Source organism: Ovis aries, chromosome 16 (assembly GCF_016772045.2).
Source record: "Ovis aries strain OAR_USU_Benz2616 breed Rambouillet chromosome 16, ARS-UI_Ramb_v3.0, whole genome shotgun sequence".
Lineage (NCBI taxonomy): Eukaryota > Metazoa > Chordata > Mammalia > Artiodactyla > Bovidae > Ovis > Ovis aries.
The window spans coordinates 66,446,221-66,465,170 of record NC_056069.1 but is presented as its reverse complement, the minus strand read 5'-3'; the positions used below and the strand labels follow the sequence as shown (position 1 = coordinate 66,465,170).

Sequence of the window (18,950 nt, the reverse complement as noted above, 5' to 3'; positions counted from 1 at the left end):
CAGAGCAACTAAACCCCAGTGCGGCCACTGCTGCAGCGGAGCGCCCTGGAGCCCCTGCTCGGCAGCAGGATAAGCCACCACCACAGCTAGAGCAAGCCCGCGCACAGAGCAAGCCCGTGGCTAGAGCAAGCCCGCGCACGGAGCAAGCCCGCGGCTAGTGCAAGCCCACAGCTAGAGCAAGCCCGCGGCTAGTGCAAGCCCACAGCTAGAGCAAGCCCACACACAGCAACAAAGACCCAGCACAGCCAAAACAAGTAAAGTAATTAATTTTTAAAAAATCACATGCACACTGTATATTTCTTATGTAAATTAGCTTGACGATAAAGAGCTTGTCTTGTCATGTGTGGTTCCTCCAGAGGATGTACTGAAATAAGGAAAGCAGGAGATCATATTCTTTTAGAAGAGTGATGTCAATAATTCAAATTGAAAGAAAAATCCAAACAACCCTCTAGATATTGGGCTTGAAAAATATATAACAAATCCAAGGAACATTTTTATGTTTTTTAAAAATTTTACATTTGACCATGGCTCTTCCTGAGGTTTCATGAATATATACCTGGACGGAAGAGATTAAAAATCTGAAATACTCCTAGAACAGGTGAGGGTTTAGGAAAGAAGTCCCTTTTTGTCCATACTTTTTTCTTTCTCAGAAAAATTTATAATATAATATTTCCCTTTCTGGCTTCCACTGGAAATCAGTTTTCCTTAGAAGTTAAGTGAGCGTGGTTCACGAGTTTGCTTGAATGTCTTCTTTGGAAACTAGTACTTTGCAGTGTTCCCACCTCAGACCTGCATCTCTTGAGTCTACCCTTCAGCCTTTCCGTGTATGGAATTGTTGGCAAAGATGGATAAAGGAAAACTAAGAATCAGGCTAAGAAGGAACAGATCAGGGGTCAGCGGACTTTTTCGTAAGGGGCCAGAAAGTCAGTATTTTTCGTTTTTTGAAGCTGATGATCTCTTTTCTTCTCAACTTTGCTGCTGTTATTCTAGACGGCGGGAAGAATCCTTTTATAATATATTCATACGTGAAGTCATCACATTCTGTACTTTAAATATTTAATAAATTTATTTGTCAATTAAGGATTTTAAAAATCTCCCACAGACAAGGAGTAGAAGATTGGGTGTGGCCGTGTGCTAATGAAACCTTATTTTTAGGTTTCTTTTTTTTTTTTCTTTTTTTATTTTTTTTAAATTTTTTTAGTTTTTTATTTTTTAAATTTTAAAATCTTTAATTCTTACATGCATTCCCACACATGAACCCCCCTCCCACCTCCCTCCCCATAACATCTTTCTGGGTCATCCCCATGCACCAGCCCCAAGCATGCTGCATCCTGCGTCAGACATAGACTGGCGATTCAATTCACATGATAGTATACATGTTAGAATGTCATTCTCCCAAATCATCCCACCCTCTCCTCTCCCTCTGAGTCCAAAAGTCCGTTATACACATCTGTGTCTCTTTCCCTGTCTTGCATACAGGGTCGTCACTGCCATCTTCCTAAATTCCATATATATGTGTTAGTATACTGTATTGGTGTTTTTCTTTCTGGCTTACTTCACTCTGTATAATCGGCTCCAGTTTCATCCATCTCATCAGAACTGATTCAAGTGAATTCTTTTAATGGCTGAGTAATACTCCATTGTGTATATGTACCACAACTTTCTTATCCATTCATCTGCTGATGGACATCTAGGTTGTTTCCATGTCCTGGCTATTATAAACAGTGCTGCGATGAACATTGGGGTACATGTGTCTCTTTCAATTCTGGTTTCCTCGGTGTGTATGCCCAGAAGTGGATTGCTGGGTCATAAGGTAGTTCTATTTGCAATTTTTTAAGGAATCTCACACTGTTCTCCATAGTGGCTGTACTAGTTTGCATTCCCACCAACAGTGTAGGAGGGTTCCTTTTCTCCACACCCTCTCCAGCATTTATTGCTTGCAGATTTTGGATCACAGCCATTCTGACTGGTGTGAAGTGGTACCTCATTGTGGTTTTGATTTGCATTTCTCTAATAATGAGTGATGTTGAGCATCTTTTCATGTGTTTGTTAGCCATCCGTATGTCTTCTTTGGAGAAATGTCTATTTAGTTCTTTGGCCCATTTTTTTATTGGGTCGTTTATTTTTCTGGAGTTGAGCTGCAGAAGTTGCTTGTATATTTTTGAGATTAGTTGTTTGTCAGTTGCTTCATTTGCTATTATTTTCTCCCATTCAGATGGCTGTCTTTTCACCTTGCTTATATTTTCCTTTGTTGTGCAGAAGCTTTTAATTTTAATTAGATCCCATTTGTTTATTTTTGCTTTTATTTCCAGCATTCTGGGAGGTGGATCATAGAGGATCCTGCTGTGATTTATGTCTGAGAGTGTTTTGCCTATAAAACACTGATGAAAGAAATCAAAGAGGACACTAATAGATGGAGAAATATACCATGTTCATGGATTGGAAGAATCAATATAGTGAAAATGAGTATACTACCCAAAGCAATTTACAAATTCAACGCAATCCCTATCAAGCTACCAGCCACATTTTTCACAGAACTAGAACAAATAATTTCAAGCTTTGTATGGAAATACAAAAAACCTCGAATAGCCAAAGCAATCTTGAGAAAGAAGAATGGAACTGGAGGAATCAACTTGCCTGACTTCAGGCTCTACTACAAAGCCACAGTCATCAAGACAGTATGGTACTGGCACAAAGACAGACATATAGATCAATGGAACAAAATAGAAAGCCCAGAGATAAATCCACACACATATGGACACCTTATCTTTGACAAAGGAGGCAAGAATATACAATGGAGTAAAGACAATCTCTTTAACAAGTGGTGCTGGGAAAACTGGTCAACCACTTGTAAAAGAATGAAACTAGATCACTTTCTAACACCGCACACAAAAATAAACTCAAAATGGATTAAAGATCTAAATGTAAGATCAGAAACTATAAAACTCCTAGAGGAGAATTTAGGTTTCAATTTCATGTAATTTTCACATGCCCTGAAATATTAATCATTGTTTGACTCTTAAAATCCTCTTAAAATGTAAGAACTGTTCTCAGCTTATGAAGTGAACGTGTTAGTTGCTCAGTCGTGTCTGACTCTTCGCGGCCTCCTGGACTGCAACTCACCAGGCTCCTCTGTTCATGAGGTTTTCCAGGCAAGAATACTGGAGTGGGTCATCATTCCTTTCTCCAGGGGATATTTTGACACATGGTGGGCTGGAGTATTTGCTGACTTCTGTACAAAATCACACCCTTGACCTAGCTTACCTTTAACGTTCCTGCAAACACATTTATTATTATTTTTCAATCCTTAAAAAAAAATCTGTATTGAAGTGTAGTTACAATAAAATCACCAATTGTATACGTTGGTAAGTTTTTTTTTTTTTTAATTGCTTTACTGTGTTTTTACTTGAGCAGCATCTAACTGGGTTTAATGTTCTTGGCTCACATTTTCTTTCCCTCATTACTTTACAAACATTTGCTCCATTCTCTGTTGATATCAATATTGCTATGGAGAATAAAGTTAGCCACATTAAAAAAAATCCTTAATGTTGAGCCACTTTTCGCTGAGATTCCATTACTTGTTCTTGACGTGGCAGTAGCTGAGCCAGTGTCTCAGTTATCTCTTGCCGCGTGACAAGTCACCCCAAACTTAACACGTGGTCGCCTCGTCTCGCAGTTTGTGTGGTCAGGCGCGTGGGCAGAGTGCAGGCGGCTACATGTTTTGTGTGGTCCCAGAGGCCGAGGTCCTGGCACTGACCCAGGGTCTGTGGTCCGAAGGCTCCGCTGGGGACGGACTGGCTGCCATGCGCACTTGGAGGCTGTTGGCAGCACCTGGACCCTTGTTGGGTTGAGGGTCTCGGACCCTCCCATGTGGACTGTTGGCTGGAGTCTGCTCCCTGTTCTGCGCCACGTGGGCCTCCTCTACACGGCAGCTCGCTTCATTAAGGCATGCAGGCTGCGACGAAACAGAGGAGGCTAAGGAGAAAGAAACCCGCGTCTTTTATGACCTGGTCACAGAAGGGATAAGAGATCACACCCTTGTGTACCTTGAGAGTTCTAACATGTCCATCGTCAAAACCAGAAAGTAAATTCATCTTTTTTTAGGGAACGCTTTTACTTTTGATTAGTTACCTACATCTCTGTCTTTAAGCTTCGAAGACTTAATCGGAACAACCTGGGCTATTTACTCGGCTCATGCAACCCAGACAAGCAAAGAGCGTATGGTCAGATGGTGTGTTATGGCAGTGACCACGACTGGAGCGCTAATCGTGGAGTAGAGCTCACTGTGGTTCTGGGACTGCCTGGGGTGCTTTCCAGCATCAGTTCAATGAACCCTCACACCAAACGCATGAGAAAGGCCCTGACTCTGTCGCTGTGGGGCTGGGAGGTTGACTGACCTGCTCAAGGTCACACGGTCCAAGTGGTGGCCCCTCTCCCTGCTCAGGTGGGCAGGTCCCAGGCTGTGCTGACCCACGGCTTTACAGAGGAGGACATGCTCCTGCAACAGATCAATCTGGAAAAGGAGAGCAGGGAGACGACAACCTGAGGAGGGCGCCTGTCGCTCCAGCAAAGAGTGAGCCCTGACTGACTCAGAGCAGAATTTTGCTTTTTGTAAAATGATCGGTCAGCACTCCAAAGGGGACATGACTCAGCATTAACAAAAGCAACAACTCCAAGTGGGACTGCGCAGTGTTTTTCTTCTCATCTAAGCAGACAACTAATCCATCTAGTCAAGGCTATGGTTTTCCCAGTGGTCATGTATGGATGTGAGAGTTGGACTATAGAGAAACCTGAGTGCCGAAGAATTGATGCTTTTGAACTGTGGTGTTGGAGAAGACTCTTGAGAGTCCCTTGGACTGCAAGGAGATCCAACCAGTCCATCCTAAAGGAGATCAGCCCTGAGTGTTCACTGGAAGGACTGATGCTGAGGCTGAAACTCCAATACTTTGGCCAACCTCATGTGAAGAGCTGACTCACTGGGAAAGACCCTGATGCTGGGAGGGTTTGGGGGCAAGAGGAGAAGGGGATGACAGAGGATGAGATGGCTGGATGGCATCACAGACTCAATGGACATGAGTCTGAGTGAACTCCGGGAGTTGGTGATGGACAGGGAGGCCTGGCATGCTGCGATTCATGGGGTCGCAAAGAGTCGGATGCGACTGAGCGACTGAACTGAGCTGAAGCAGACAACACACAAACCTGGGAGGAGCAGCTGACCCACAATGTTTAAGAAATTTTACTCATCGGTCTTCTTTCTTTGAGTTATATTTTTATGTCACCCAGACATGAATGCCATTGTTTGCTGACCCTTTTTTTCTTTCTCTTCCTTTTTTTCCCCCCTGACCAGTGTTCTTTCTGCAGTACAAAAGTTGGAAATAAATGCGGGATTGCAGGGTTAATCTTAGTGAGAATCTTTATTTTGAGCTGGTGGCCAGGGTAGCTCCCCCTCCCCACTGGGAGAGACCAGAGTGAATCTTCCTCGTTGAGCCACATGGCCTGAGCCACAAGAGTGCAAACACTCGTGGATTGTAAAGTCTTTTATGACACAAACCAACGAATCTCTCAGTTACCTGCTTCTTGTGAGATAGACAGGGAAGGATAAAATCACCTTCCTGGGAACAAATGAAGTGAATCATAATTCTTGAAAGCTGTTTAACTTTAACTGTGTAAACAGGGATGCACGTGTATGCACGCTTACATTTTGTGGAGGCTCTGTCCTTTCGTTTCTGCTAGAACAGGACTTTATTTCTAACTGAGGTATAATCTGACATGTAACAGTATATTAGTTTCAGGTGTGGGACATAGTGATGTGATACCTGTTTACTGTGCAGTGGTCACCCCAGTAAGCCTAGCTAACATCTGTCTCCACACATTGGCGTGTTAGTCACTTAGTCATGTCACACTGTTTGCAACCCCGTAGACCATAGCCCACCAGGCTCCTCTGTCCATGGGATTCTCCAGGCAAGAATGCTGGAGTGGGCAGCCATTCCCTTCTCCAGGGGACCTTCCCGACCCAGGGATGGAAACCAGGTCTGACTTTTTGTTGATCAGTTGCTAAGTCATGTCTGACTCTTTGCAGCCTCATGGACTGCATCATGCTAGGCTTCCCTGTCTTTCACTGTCTCCTGGGGTTTGTTCAAACTCATGTCCATCGAGTCGGTGATGCCATCCACCCATTTCACCCTCTGTCATCCCCTTCTCCTCCTGCCCTCAATTTTTCCCAGCATCGGTGACCCCGCAAGAGACTGAGGCAGACTTGCCCATGAGCGCTGGGAGTCTCCTGTGGAGGCAAGGATTGACAGTGGCCCTCCGCAGGCTGAGGGGCTCTAGCCGCAGCAGTCCTGGGAGGCATGGCATGCTGGCACAAGTCCTCTTGGAAGAGGTCGCCGTTAGCCCTACCATGGAGTGTACCATGTGATAGGCCTGCCATGGAGGCTGCAGACGCCAGGACGGGGCCACCTCAGGCCAAACTACACGGAGGGAGCACAGCCCCAGCCATCAGCAGAAGACTGGATTAAAGATTGACTCACTGGAGCAAGACCAGGTTTTCCCCACAGCCAGTCATTCCGATCAGAAACCTCCCACAAGCCCTCTCATTCTCATCCATCAGAGGGCAGACAGAAGATGCAAGAGCTGCAATCCCGTGGATTCCAGAACAAAACCCAGAATCAATCAGATATCAGGATCTATTCTGGCACCTTACATAACTTAGTCCCCACAAAGCCCCTTCTGGTAGGTATGATTCCCTCCCTCCCCATTTTACAGATGAGGAAACTGAGGCACAGAAGGAGTGAAGACTCAGCTCCGGCTCCCACAGCTGCACCTGGCAGAGCAGCTGCTGCTGGACCAGCAGCTCCTGGCCCCTCAGGGCGTCAGGCGTTGGTGACCCAGCAGGTGACGGGGGGCACGGATGGCGCTCTGTGCAACTGCTGGCCTGCTGGTTGGCTGGCATGACGGCCCTGTTCCCGTGGGAGGATGGAGCCACTGGGGCTGGGTTCACGGAGGGCAGAGGTTTCACAACAGTGAGCAGAAGGGTGTCCTCAGGCCTGACTCCCCCACCTGCCTGAGGTGGGTGTATTTCCCACAGCACGTGGGGTCACCAGGCAGCCCTGGGGCCCTGGCAGGACTCACCCAAACCTCGGCATCCCATGCGGGTCTAGGTGCCCAACCTCCCTGGGCCTGGACAGATGAGGTAGGAAGCCAGCCCTCTGCCTGGGGGGCTGGGGTAGAGCAGGATTCCCCTCCCTGGCCCTCAGGGGATGGGCCCGCTCACCCCCTCTCAGACCCCCGGCTGCCAGCTGACTCTGGAGCTGGGGCATCCAGCTGGCGCCCGTCAGGCACGTTCCCTCCACCGGCTACAGAGAAGCGCTTTGCGGTCCACAGTTACCTTAAATACACGTGCATTAAGTCTCCACTTGATTTCTATCTGCGCAAGCTTTAAAGTGTTGGAAACACTCTGGGAAGTCTCCACAGGCAGCTTTGGGATCACCAACCCAGAATGAGAAACAGCCAAAGTCACTTGGGGGTGCTTCCACGCCTCCCCTCACCCCCAGGATTCCTGTGGCTGGAGCCAGGCTTCCCATCGGAAGGGAGTAGTTGCTGCTGTTCAGTCGCTTAGTCGTGTCCGACTCTTTGCGACCCCATGGACCGCAGCACGCCAGGCCTCCCTGTCCATCACCATCTCCCAGAGTTCGCCCAAGTTCATGTCCATCGAGTCGGTGATGCCATCCAAGCATCTCATCCTCGGCCGCCCTCTTCTCCTTCTGCCCTGGATCTTCCCTGGCAGGAAGTGTGGACCCTCTGCTGATCTGGACCCTCTGCTGCTCTGTGGGACCGCGGCTGCGAGCCCTGCAGGCGATTCTCCAATCCTGGTGAGCAGAGTGTGGTTGCATGAAAACGCAGTAATTAAAAATAACAGGAAAGCCTTTCTATTTATAGATGGTTTCATAGGCACTTCTCTAAAAAAAAAATCCCTAATTTGGCTCCAGCGATTTGGCAGTGGTTCTTCTGGGTCTTACGAGGGTTTTATTTTTAGTGGCACAGAAGGGTTTCTGAAGGCATTCGGCTGTAATAACAGAAGAGGGCCACAGGCAGCCTTTGCAAAACACCAGGCTCCTCAGTTGGAAGAGGACAGCTGAAAGTAAAAAACTGGTTAGCGTTAGTGAAGGTGCTCCTTCTCCGGGACGACTTTGCTTATCGATTTCACGTTATGTGGTGTGAGACACTTTTCATATACTGAGGCCATGTCTTGCTTACACCCATCCCTGTGAGACTGGAGGAAAATTTTGTCTTATGTTTATGTAAAGATGGGGAACCTGAGCCTTGAGGGGCCAGGATAGAAGTCAAAGCTACCTTTTTTTTCCCCCTTTTTCTGAAGTTGGAGGATAATTGCTTTAGAATCTTGTGGTGATTTCTGCCATACAACAACATGAATCCACCATAAATATACTGTATCCCGTCCGCCTTGAACCTCCCAGTCCCCTCACCCCATCCCAGCCCTCTAGGTTGTCGCAGAGCAGGGGGCTGAGCTCCCTGGGTCACACAGCAGCCTCCCACTGTCTGCCCATATCATGCATGCTAACGTATGTCTCAACGCAACTCTTTTAGTCTGTCCCTCCCTCCCCTCCCCGCCGTGTCTGCAAGTCTGTTTTCTGTCTGCAGGTCTATTCCTGCCCTGCAAATAGCTTCATTAGTACCATTTGTCTAGATTCCGTACATATGCGTTAATACATATGTGTTTGTCTCTTTCTGACTTACTTCACTTGGTATAATAGCTTCTAGGTTCATCCACCTCACTAGAACTGACTCAGGCTCATTCCTCTTTATGACTGAGTAATACTCCATTGCCGGAGAAGGCAATGGCCCCCGCTCCAGTGCTCTTGCCTGGAAAATCCCATGGACAGAGGAGCCTGGTGGGCTGCAGTCCATGGGGTTGCACAGAGACAGACATGACTGAGCGACTTAGCAGCAGCAGCGGCAGCGGTGCATATACGCACCGCATCTTCTTTACCCGTTCATCCGTCTGTGGACGTCTAGGCTGCTTCCAAGTCCTGGCTGTTGTAAATAGTGCTGCAGTAGACATTGGGCCACTCGTGTCTTTTTGAATTATGGTTTTCTCGGGGTATGTTGAGTTCGATCCCTGGGTTAGGGAGATCCCCTGGAGAAGGAAAGGCTACCCACTCCAGTATTCTGGCCTGGAGAATTCCATGGACCGTATATTCCATGGAGTTGCAAAGAGTTGGACACGACTGAGCGACTTTCACTTTCAGGGCATATACCTAGTAGTGGGATTGCTGGGTCATATGGTAATTTTATTCCTAGTTTTTTTAAGAAATGGAGTCAAAGCTATCTCGAGGCTTGGTGTTATTATCTGCTCACTATAGCATGCCGCAGGGTCATTGCAACTGGCTGAATAAGAAACTCTGGGTCCTGGCAGCTATTGTTCCTTATTGCCTAGAATCTCCTGAATTTCAGAGGATGCTTGGCCATTTCATGTACCAGATAAGACCAGGGTTAGTTTTGGTTTGATATTTGTTGGTGATGATCCCTGCAATTAAATCAGAGTAGCAACCTTTCCTTCCTCAGAGCTGTGTTGGTTTATATGCTGAATAAATTAATGTCCCCATTTAAGGAAACTCGCTTGGCATCAACTATTTCTTTTTATGCAACTAGACAAATAGAGTGTGGGAAGAGGGCTGAAAAGAGAAGAATTTTGTGTTAAAGATTTTTTATTCTTTGAAAATAACAAAATAAGACACTGGTCAATGTTGTTTAGTGTGGAGTGGTGAAAAAAAAATGACCCAAAGATGGTGCCTGAAGTATAGACTGGAGTGATGTGCTGGGCTCACTCAAGTGGTCCAGGGCTCATTTAACGTGTGAAGGCAAGATGGACACAAGAGAGGAAGAGAAAGGCTGCTCATTGTCAGGCTCTTGATTTTGAGAAAGATGCTACCCACAGCTTGAGGGAGGGCTTTGGAAAAATTTGCTCTTACTTTCTCTCCTTATGAGAATACTTCTAGCAAAGGTGCTCCCCAAACTGCCTTTCTGTCCTTTGTCTGAGTTTCAGTCAGTGTGCTCCAGAGACACAGAACCAATGGTGTGATTTTTATTAAGAAACTTGGCCACATGATTGTGGATTTCCTGGAGAATCAGGAGAGTGTGGCGATTCAGCTGTTCATGCCCACGTGTCATCTGCTGGCAAAATTCCCTGCTTGCTGGCGTGAGGTCAGTCTTTGTTCTAGTCAGGCCTTCGACTGATCAGATGAGACCCGCCTACATTATGGATGGCAATCTGCTTTTACTCAAAGTCCCCTGATTTAAATGTTACTTTCATCCAAAAAACACTCTCAGAGAAATATCCTGAATAATGTTTGGCCAACTATCTGGGCACCTTGTGTCCGAAAAGTTGACGGGTAAAATGAACCATCGTATCCTTGCTTGGAAGCACAGAACAATTTCAGGAACTCCACAGCAGAGACCCTGCTCACTGGGTATCTATGGGCCCCTATGTTTCCTAGACCCTCACAGTTCAGCAAGCATCTCTTCCACGTGAAGCAGTCAGTATCAGCACTCCTCCTCTGTTACTATTTCCTTGTCTTGGCGATCGGGGAGTTATGTGCGAAGAAAGCAGAATTAAACGATTGAAGCTCCTGGAGTCTTTTGCCTAAGTGCTGCTGCTGCTGCTAAGTTGCTGCAGTTGTGTCTGACTCTTTGCGACCCCAGAGACAGCAGCCCACCAGGCTCCCTCATCCCTGGGATTCTCCAGACAAGAACACTGGAGTGGGTTGCCATTTCCTTCTCCAATGCATGAAAGGAAAAGTGAGAGTGAAGTTGCTCAGTTGTGTCTGACTCTTAGCGACCCCATGGACTGCAGCCTACCAGGCTCCTCCGTCCATGGGATTTTCGAGGCGAGAGTACTGGAGTGGGGTGCCATTGCCTTCTCCTTCTGCCTACGTGAGTGAGAAATAAATTCTTGTTGTGCTAAGCCACTGAGATTTCAAGGCACAGCTGTTTCATTCTGACCCCGGCTGCGGGTCTGTGTCTAAGGGTGCCTCTGTGTGTCTCTGCGTGTGTTTGTGGCACGTTGATTAGAAGACCTGTGTGCCAGAGCTCAGCCAGCACAACCCCATACACTGACGCTCACGCTGGTGAAAGCCTGTTTTCCACATCTTCCCTCACTGATTCTTACGAGTTTCTGGAGCTCGTCTCTCCAGGTCAGTTCTTTCCCAGGCTGAATGCAATGAGTATTGTTCCCGGCTCATCTGGGTCCATTCTCACTGTCCGTGGAGGCCAGCAACACCCATCCTGCAGCTCTTTCTTGCTTTCAATTCAGTTCAGTCACTCAGTCATGTCCGACTCTGTGACCCCTGTGACTGCAGCACTCCAGGCTTCCCTGTCCATTGCCAGCTCCCAGAGTTTACCCAAACCATGTCCATCGAGTCGGTGATGCCATCCATACATCTCATCCTCTGTCGTCCCCTTCTCCTCCCGCCCTCAATCTTGCCCAGCATCAGGGTCTTTTCCATTGAGTCTGTTCTTCCCATCAGGTGGCCAAAATATTGGAGTTTCAGCTTCTGCATCAGTCCTTCCAATGAATATTCAGGACTGATTTCCTTTAGGATGACTAATTGGATCTCCTCGCAGTCCAAGGGACTCTCAAGAGTCTTCTCCAACACCACAGTTCAAAAGCGTCAATTCTTCGGCGCTCAGCTTTCTTTACAGTCCAACTCTCACATCTATACATGAAAAACCCATAGCTTTGACTAGACAGACCTTGGTTGGCAAAGTTATGTCTCTGCTTTTTAATACGCTGTCTAGGCTGGTCATAACTTTTCTTCCAAGGAGCAAGCGTCTTTTAATTTCATGGCTGCTATTAATTTAATGGTCTTTTAATTTCTTGCTTTAGTCTGCCTGGAATTCCTTCCTTGGAGAATCCTCATCCTAACCCAAGTGACCTGTGGGACTGGAAGTCACCCCCTCTCTCTCCAGTATTGTGTTGACTACATGATAGCCTGGAAAAATAAAATGAGAGCATCCACTGCGTTCACTCTGGGTAGGTGTTCTATCAAAGCCAGACTCACTGGAACCTCTCTCTAACTTCACGGAATTGGATGGGCGGGGGTAGCCCTTAATCTAGAAATGTGCCCCAGGCATCTAGGCTGGGCTGTCAGAGTAATCTTCCCACCTGCTTGGGTGTTGTTTCATCGCAAACAAGGAGACCAACACGCAGAATGGAAGGGCGACAGCAGGGCTGTGAGGCAGAAGGGAGGGGCAGTAAGCATGACAACATGGTTTTACTCTCTGGATTCACTGGAAATTCACCATAGGACTTCCCTGGTGGCTCAGATGGTAAAGCGTCTGTCTACAGTGTGAGAGACCTGGGTTTGATCCCTGGATTGGGAAGATTCCCTGGAGAAGGAAATGGCAACACACTCCAATATTCTTTGCCTTGAAAATCCCATGGATGGAGGAGCTTGGTGCAGGTTACTGTTCATGGGGTCGCAAAGAGTCAGGCACGACTGAGCGACTCCACTTTCACTTTCCCACTTAGTTGAGCAGATATGGCCCTTCTGTGGCTTTGGCTAGTTGATCTTGGGTTTCTATCACTTGCCAGAAGTCCTGATGTTTATGGCTGCATTCCAGGGACATCAACATATGACTTTTCCTATCAACAGCTGCTGTCAAGGTCGGCTGCCAAGAGTCAGGAAAAGATGAAGCCAATTCTGAACAGAAGCTTTAAGCATTAAGACGAAAACTGACCTTTTACTTTTTGTTTTTCCTGATTGACTCTTCCTCCCTTTTAATGAGTCGTTTGTTTGTCAATGACGTTGCTTAATTTCCTTTATTATATTTGGGTTAGTTGCTCAGTCATGTGACTCTTTGCCACCCCAAGGACTGTAGCCCTCCAGGCTCCTCTGTCCATGGGATGGATTCTCCAGGCAAGAATGCTGGAGTAGGTTGTCCACTCCCTTCTCCAGGGGATCTTCCCGACCCAGGGATTGAACCTGGGTCTCCTGCATTGCAGGTGAATTCTTTACCATCTGAGTCACCAAGCAGAGGGTATTTACTCGGCATATATTGGCTTCTGCACTGACCGTACCTGCCAGGTACTGAGTACAGGCGATGCGTGCTTGCCTGTGAGTCTTTGTTAAGCAAAGACCTGGCAGAAGACACTTCAGCATGTTATCTCAATTTGAACCTGATTTCCCACATTTGTACGAAAGGTAGCCTTCAGAGACTGTCTTTCAGGATCCCTTGAGATAGATGGAGCTGCTTCCATGTCATCACGTGATGAAGATGCTGTGGGATGCAGCCTTGCATGTGTCCCTGGACCTCCTGGAACGCTCTCAACTTCTCACCTGGTGCTTTCTCCATAAGTGGTCCCTGGGCTGTTCCGCTGTTAGAAGATTTGCTTCAAAAGGATGTTGTGAAATCTCATTTACGAATTGCTAGAGCCCCAGAGGCACTGTTTTCTCTAAGCATCCTCCTCTGTAGCTAACATTTTATGTGTGATAGTACGCTAGACCTAAAAATCAATTTCCTGGGACTCAGACGTAAGAGCATGATGACGCAGGTGCCATTAAGTGAGACCAAAGACGCTTTTGGCCGTGAGCAAGTCTCTGCATGATGGGCTGAGAAGAACTGAGCAGGATGTCATGTAGAGAAAGCTAAAGGATTGAGTTATTCCTTCCTTCTGAAAGAGATACTGTTAAATTCACTTTTATTGAAGAATTCTGAAACACCGTGGTTAGCTGTTTCTTAGATTTCTAAATGCTTTGTGTGATTACATCTGTTTGTGATTTGAAGAGAAATTTGACCACTTGTCATTGGCGTTGGTACCCTTGTCTGTCTTGACTGTACCCTATGTCTTGTCTCTAAATTGCTGAAAACCTTCTTGGCATCTGGAATGTCTCCTATTGTTCCCTGGGTGGCTGGCTCTCTGCCTCAGCTGCAGAACAAGGGAAGCTTCTAGACACATGAAACATGAACTCCTTAGCTCCACATGGAATCACACCATTCTCAGAGTTGAAAATGACTTTTGAGAATAGCTTTACAACCATTCCCTTATTCACAGATGACACAGGGAACACTCAGAGGATGGAAGCCACTTGGTGAAGGTCTCCGTGCTTCTGGGGGTGGAGGGGGATGGTTGCTGGGAACAGAGGATGCAAAGGGGAAGGGACCCTGGGGAACAGAGGGCAGATGTGCAGAGCAGTGTTTACAATGTGTCCGGGACAGTGTGGTCCACAGCCAGGCGTCTGTGCTGGGGCTCAGCTGAGAGCTGCAAGGTGGCAGGCTGTCCTTCAGCGAGCACTTTGCTATCTTATCAGGATCGCTGAACCGCTCAGGACGCAGAGCTCGGTGTCACTCACATGTCACTGCGACCTAAATGCCCATCGACAGAAGAATGGACAAGGGGATGTGGCATGTGTGCACGACGGGATAACTCAGTCACGAAAAATAATGGATTAGTGCCATTTGCTGTGACGTGGATGGGTCTAGAGACTGTCATGCTGAGTGAAGCACAGAAAAGACAAATATCACACAGTATCACTTCTGTGGGGAACCTAGAGAGAGAGTACAAATAAACGTATTTGCAAAGCAGAAATAGAGTCACAGATGTAAAGAACCAAAGAACGGACACCGAGGCGGGGAGTGGGCAGTGGGATGAACTTGGATATTGGGATTGGCACATACACACTGCTGAGCATAAAACACGGGACTGACGAGAAGCTACTCAGTGCTCTCTGGTGACCTAAATGGGAGGGGAGTCTTTAAAAAAGAGGGGATATATGTGTGTGCATAACTGATTCACTTTGCTGTACTGCAGAAACTAACTCAACACTGTAGATCAGCTATATTCCAATAAAAAATTTTAAAAACTCCTGAAAATGTCACTGCAAATTGCTTTTCCAGGCCGAATACAAGCAACCTTTAGCATCTACAATTTTGAGTTATCTGTGCCTCTCTTCACCAGCATTAGCAGAGATAATTGAAAATTGGCAACACTTAAATTCACGTTTAAAAAAAAAAAAAACAACCCAGAAAGCTTGATAATGTCTTAAGACCACAAGGGTGCCATTTATTCCTTCCCAGAGGAGTCCTCCAGGCTCCTGCAATCCAAGGAGGATCTCTGGTCTCCCAGATGACCCAAGCGATGCCTCTCATCTTGTTTTGGATGTCTGCTCATGACCCAGGCCCCTTCTGTGGTAAGGAGATGTTTTCTCTGTATAAGGGCCTCTGGGACTCATTGGCGTGACCAGCAGCATCAACTCAGTCCTAGAAGCTCCAGCGGCCAACAGTGCTGGTGGCCAGGGGTGAAAGGGGCCCTCGCCAAAGCATGTCGAGTCTCCCTATGATTCCAGTTCAGCTCAGCTTGGTAGGTGGCGCCAGTGGCAAAGAACCCGCCTGCCAATGCAGGAGACAGAACAGATGTCAGTTCAATCCCTGGGTCAGGAAGATCCTCAGGAGTAGGAAACGGCACCGTCCTCCAGTTTTCTTGCCTGGAGAATCCCATGAACAGAGGAGCCTGGTGGGCTACAGTCCATGGGGCTGCGAAGAGTTTGGCATGACTGAAGCGACTTTGCATGCATGCAGCTTGGTAGAGAGTCAGGCTGGCTCAGCGTGGATTGAAAGAAAAGCATTTTGACTTTCCTGCCTAATGAAGATTCGTCATGTGTTAAGACTCTTAATCACTGAAGCTAAGAACCACTATTAATTAGAGCTGATAAAAGCATAAGAAATATTTAATCCTCTTGTTCTGGGAGCTGGGGATTTTCACAGCCTGACATTTGCGCTCCTAAAGCTACTAGTCTTACTAGGTTTAGCGTGGCTGCAGTTGGCAATGATTAAATGCACTGCCTGGGGTCCCGCTGAGCTATGTCCTACCCTGAAAGATCCTCAGGGTGGGGGGTAGTTTTATGACTGTCACTGGCTTAAAATGAATACAGACACTCCAGCAAAATGACTGTTCAGAAACACTTTTCTGAAAATTGGTCCCCAAGTGTTCATTTCTCTTAGGAATAAGGGGTTAGGATTAGCAGCAAACACAAGAGCTCAGCTTTTAGTTACTTTATTAAATCTGTTCTCTGCTGGTCAATTTTTATTTTTCCTCCCTTTTAAATAATTGCCTTTAAAAGAGATCATACCATACTATCAACTTTTGAAAAATAGTATTCATTATCAAATAACTTGGTTTTTGAAGGTAGATTTTTTTTCATAAAGAAGGCTTAATAAACATGCTTGTGAGCTGAAACTATGTTTACTGGGTGAATGTGTAGCTAAACCTGTATCTTTAATCCTCAAGTAAGCATTTGCATGGCTTGCATTCAGTGTGCATTCTTAAAGCTGGAAAAAGTCAGTTGAGCTGGTCACTGGTGAAGGAATTCAGAATATGTTCACACTCACAAGGGCTTGGATGAAGGCAGTGAGTGAGTAGAGGTGACAAGGGATTTTAATAAATATGCCTGGAAGTACATTCTTCAATGACATTGGCTGTGACCTTGGGCTCTTGATCACTGATGCAGCAAGAGTTGATGTGAACAGTCCCCAAGGTTGAATCCTCCAAGCATGTCTGTGCTAAGACTTGGGGTCTCTCCCTTCAACCTTTTTCCATTGTTATAGTGCCCCAACAGCCAGCGTTCAGAAAAAGAAAGCTTTCCCCCTTATTCTCTTCCCAAGCTGTCTGTAGCCTTGGTGACCAAGATTGTCACATAAAAGTCTACGAAAAGCTTTTTCACTGAAACCCAGGTACTACGACTTTTCATGGAACCCTTATAAATGGTGGCTCTTATGTTTTATTTTATGCCTTTCACCAAGAGGCTTCAGCGGAGTGGGAGAGCCCTACCATGCCCAGTGCCCTGGGGGTCTTTCTGCAGATTCACTTTTCTTTCACTCTGGCTTTTTGGGGTCCCTAGTCAGTCACGGCAAAAGAGAGGCATGTTTATGAACAACCAAGACATCCCGTTAGGATGGGTTCATGTTTTAGTTGGCTGGATGAGGTTCCTGAGTGACGTCATTAACTTCATTTTGCTGTTTCCATTGTTCCGTCGCTCAGTCGTGTCCTGCTCTTTGTGACCCCATGGACTGCAGCACGCCTGGCTCCCCCTGTCCTTCACTATCTCCTAGAGTTTGCTCAAAATCATGTCCATTGAGTCAGTGATGCCATCCAACCATCTCATCCTCTGTCGTCCCCTCCTCCTCCTGCCTTCAGTCTTTCCCAGCATCAGGGTCTTTTCCAATGAGTCAGCTCTGTGTATCAAGTGGCCAAGGTATTGGAGCTTCAGCTTCAGCATCAGTCCTTATAATAAATATTCAGGGTTGATTTCCTTTCCATTCAGTTCAGTTCAGTTCAGTTCAGTCGCTCAGTTGTGTCCGACTCTTTGCGACCCCATGAATTGCAACACTCCAGGCCTCCTTGTCCATCACCAACTCCTGGAGTTCACCCAAACTCATGTCCATTGAGTCAGTGATGCCATCCAGCCATCTCATCCTCAGTCGTCCCCTTCTCCTCCTACCCCCAATCCCTCCCAGTATCAGAGTCTTTTCCAATGAGTCAACTCTTCACATCAGGTGGCCAAAGTATTGGAGTTTCAGCTTTAGCATTAATCCTTTCAATGAATACCCGGGACTGATCTCATTTAGAATGGACTGGTTGTATCTCCTTGCAGTCCAAGGGACTCTCAAGAGTCTTCTCCAATACCACAGTTCAAAAGCATCAATTCTTTGGCGCTCAGCCTTCTTCACAGTCCAACTCTCACATCCATACATGACCACAGGAAAAACCATAGCCTTGACTAGACAGACCTTTGTTGGCAAAGTATGTCTCTGCTTTTCAATATGGTGTCTAGGTTGGTCATAAATTTCCTTCTAAGGAGTAAGTGTCTTTTAATTTCATGGCTGCAATCACCATCTGCAGTGATTTTGGAGCCCCCCAAAATAAAGTCTGGCACTGTTTCCTCATCTATTTCCCATGAAGTGATGGGACCAAAGGCCATGATCTTCATTTTCTGAACGTTGAGCTTTAAGCCAACTTTTTCACTCTCCTCCTTCACTTTCATCAAGAGGCTTTTAGCTCCTCTTCACTTTCTGCCATAAGGGTGGTGTCATCTGCACATCTGAGGTTATTGATATTTCTCCCGGCAATCTTGATTCTAGCTTGTTCTTCTTCCAGCCCAGCGTTTCTCATGATGTACTCTGCATAGAAGTTAAATAAGCAGGGTGACAATATAAAGTCTTGACATACTCCTTTTCCTATTTGGAACCAGTCTGCTGTTCCTTGTCCAGTTCTAACTGTTGCTTCCTGACCTGCATGCAGGTTTCTCAAGAGGCAGGTCAGGTGGTCTGGTATTCCCATCTCTTTCAGGAGTTTCCACAGTTGATTGTGATCCGCACAGTCAAAGGCTTTGGCATAGTCAATAAAGCAGAAATAGATGTTTTTTAGGATGGAATAAACCTCTTTCCTTTAGGTTTGATCTCCTTACAGTCCAAGGGACTCTCAAGAGTCTTCTCTAGCACCACAGTTCAAAAGCATCAATTCTTTGGCACCCAGCCCTCCTTACTATCCAACTCTCACATTCATACATGACTGCTGAAAAAAACCATAGCTTTGAATGTATGGACCTTTGTTAGCAAAGTGATGTCTCAGCTTTTTAATATGTTGTCCAGGTTTGTCATAGCCTTTCTTCTTAAACTTTATTTAAGGGGATATATTTCCATGGTGCACTGGATGGGGTGGTAGCTAGGGAGGAGAGTATGGTTCTAACTTATCATCCTAATTCAGAAGCTCCCAGGTTTTTTTTTTTTTTTCTTCTAAAGTTTATCTTCCTCCAGAATTTGTTGTTGAGTTTTGTTATTATAAGTTTATTGGGAAAATTTGTGTCTCAATCTGTATCTTTAACCCTCAAGTAAGCACCTGTGTGTTGGGTACACAGTTTTTGCCTATCAAAAGC

At 46.3% G+C, this 18,950-nt stretch overlaps 2 long non-coding RNA genes across 3 annotated transcripts; one reads left to right on the top strand and one right to left on the bottom strand.

The window, feature by feature from the left end:
- Window positions 1-1,047: 1,047 nt before the first annotated feature.
- On the bottom strand, window positions 1,048-7,884 carry LOC105602640 (uncharacterized). Of its 2 annotated transcripts, XR_001021356.5 has the most exons (3): window positions 7,388-7,884; window positions 4,398-4,513; window positions 1,048-3,975 (listed from the first exon to the last, which is right to left on the bottom strand). It is a non-coding gene; the product is annotated as an uncharacterized LOC105602640 (long non-coding RNA). The 2 variants fall into 2 exon arrangements; XR_006056551.2 differs by having other exon boundaries at window positions 1,048-4,513.
- On the top strand, window positions 7,230-14,892 carry LOC114118757 (uncharacterized). The gene is made up of 2 exons (XR_003591933.3): window positions 7,230-7,871; window positions 11,906-14,892. It is a non-coding gene; the product is annotated as an uncharacterized LOC114118757 (long non-coding RNA).
- Window positions 14,893-18,950: the final 4,058 nt, after the last annotated feature.